The sequence below is a fragment of the Empidonax traillii genome, unplaced genomic scaffold (assembly GCF_003031625.1).
Source record: "Empidonax traillii isolate 1590-97213 ecotype Southwest subspecies unplaced genomic scaffold, ASM303162v1 scaffold1636:size80652, whole genome shotgun sequence".
NCBI classification, from domain to species: Eukaryota; Metazoa; Chordata; class Aves; order Passeriformes; family Tyrannidae; genus Empidonax; species Empidonax traillii.
This window is the reverse complement of record NW_020956829.1, coordinates 21,337-24,104: the sequence shown is the minus strand read 5'-3', so window position 1 is coordinate 24,104 and position 2,768 is coordinate 21,337.

Below are 2,768 nucleotides of genomic sequence, written 5' to 3'. Positions count from 1 at the left end.
CCAGTGGGATTCGTAGGTAATGACTGCCCTGCCTTCTGCTGCTCCACTTGCTGTGTTTCGTTGCTGTCACCCAGTGGAAATGTGGTTTTGACCCTGTGCAAGTGTCGCTTGTGGCTCGGCCAGCTCCCAGCGGTGTTCGCCGGTGCGATGAGCCCGGCGTGTGGATGGAGAAGCTGCATGAAATCAGTGTTGGTAGTGGGGGGAGAGATTGGAACTCCTCAGCACATAAGGCTTATCCAAAGATGAACTAGATATCGATGCTTTATCAGGCTCATGAGTTGTTTGTTTTTATTTTAAAAATGAGAATTTTTGCTCATCGTGCTTTTTAGGTTTTGCTCATCCCTCCTGGAAATATTCAGTGAAGTTTAAAGTCGTAGTGGACTTACCTTGACTGGGAGAATTTTCACTTTTCAGTTCCCTATAACTGAATTATTTCTGTGGCTTAGGTAGAGGTAGTTATTAAAATGCCTTTATGATTTGGTCAACTGAGATACTGTTTCTGCTGTAAAATTCTGGCTGGGTTAGAGGTTGTTAACAAGACTACTCTTGCAATCGCTCTCTTTAATTTCTTCTCAAAGTCCTTGTGCCAGTGGTTTGAAAAATGTAAAAACTCTTGCTATTTATTAATCTGGTTCTCTTAAATACAGTATTTGTCTTGTACCGTGCATGCCTGACCAAGAGCCTTTGTAAGGGTTTTACCTTTCTCCTCACCTGTTGGCCTTGTACAAACAACTGAACTGCCCCAGGACAGCAGCTGTTCTCCAGAGGGGGAATAAACTCGTGGGCCCTGCTGCATGTGACTGATTTTACTCCAACCAGACTTACTAACAGCTGAGGAAACAATCTGTTGAGTAACGTTAATCATGTGTGTACAGGTGTTTACAGGCTCAGGGCCAAGGTTTATCCCTTATCTGAGCGGGAGGGTGAAGAGGTGAGGAGATGCTTTTGCATCAGAGCCGGTAAAATTCACCTGTGGGGTGAAGGGTTGTGGGTTTAAGGCTGCTGGTTTGGGAAGATGAGGGTCGTGGCTCTAAGGCTGCTGTCCCACATCCCAAAGGATGCACTGAGATGGTTCCTAGCACAGATCCAGAGGTGTGGGGACATGCAGAGTGACCAGGGGCATTCACCTAGAGCAATACAAGCTCCTCTGGGACCTCAGCTGGGATGGTTTAAGGCTTAGCCTGGGATAGGGCTTTGGGATTGTTGGCAGGGTGTCATCTGAGGTTTGATTTCTCCTCCCCAACCCCAGCTCCCGCCTGTGGTGTCACAATACCCAGCTCGAGACGTTCTCTAAGCACACTGTCCGCTGATACATGCTGTAAATCGTCTATTTTATTAATAAAAGTCTGCAGAGAATACACTTTGTCAGGATGCTTTTTATCCCCTTCCCTGCCCCTCTCCTCTCCTCCATGAGGTGTTTCTGAAGGGCTGGGCCCTTCCCTGTGCCTGTGGAACGGTGTCCCCTGTTCTTGTCCCAGGCAGGAGGGTCTGGGGTCACTGTATTTGTGTTTCATTTGTCATTCATTCCCTGCTGGGAAGTGCCTGGAAAACACTGGATATGCAGCAGCACCTGCTTTCCTCCTGCTCTGCCGAGGCAGGACTGCAGCATTTATTATTTATTATTTATTATTTAAATTCCTATCCTTTTATGACCAGCTAATGCTGTCCAGCAGAAACCTGTAGTTCTGCCCCTCTTGGAGAAGGGCTGCAGGATGATGGAATACCGATGTTTTTTTCTAGGATTTGTTTTTTTTTACTGTCATCTTGGGTTTGGGTACAGCACATTTCCTGTGCGCTGCTCTTCAGCTCTTCCCCTCAGGCTGTGGAGGTGTAAAAAACCTCCTGACTCGCATCAAACGCTGCTTTTATCGAATAAAAGGTGCCTCTTTTTGCCCTTTTCCCGTGGAATTGTGGAGGGAAGGATTGGTGTGCTGGGTGGAGGTGGGAAAGAGGCTGCCGTGTAGTAATGATTGTGGCTGTCTGGAGCTGTTTGTGTTTGCCCTTAGCAAACATCTTCTTTAACCCGCTGTGGAAAGGTTTGGGTTTGTAAAAACGAGCCGTGGCTGGAATAAAAACCAGTGTTTGATTCTGCTGGGATCCGGCTGAGAGGATAAAACCTGTGAATTGCCTTTCGCCACACAGTGAATTTCACCCTCTCATTTTAATAATCTCAACCTTTGCAAGCAGGAAAAAACAGCACTGGCTGTTTGGGTTTTTATTTTTATTTTTCTGATGGTTTCTGTGCCGGGGAATCTCCACTAGGAGGCAAAACGTTACCAAAAAGAGGTGGAGGCTTGAAAAACGCGAGCGCTCGAGATGAGGTGTGGCCGCTGTCCATTGAAGTCACCTCCGGAATCGACGCTGACATAAAATATCAAATCCCACAAAACATCGAACCCAAGAAAAGCGTTTCCAGGGCGCGTCAGGGAGAGCCCAGCTGGGGTGGGCAGGGCAAAGAGCCCTTGGTGCTGCTGGGCTGCCGCAGGTTGGCATTCAGGAGTGCTAAATTAAGGAAATAAAAGTAATAATGGCACGATTTTAATGGTTTGGGTTGGCAAGGGGACCTTAAGGATTCTCCAGTGCCACCCCTGCCATGGGCAGGGACACTTCTGACTATCCCAGGTTGTTCCAACCTGGCCTTGGACACTTCCAGGGATGGGGCAGCCCCAGCTTCTCCAGCCATTTAGAACACCCTGGATAAAATAGTGGGATTAGCTTGGTTCAGGTAAATAAACTGCCTCAATACTTGCTTGATTTCAATCAACTTA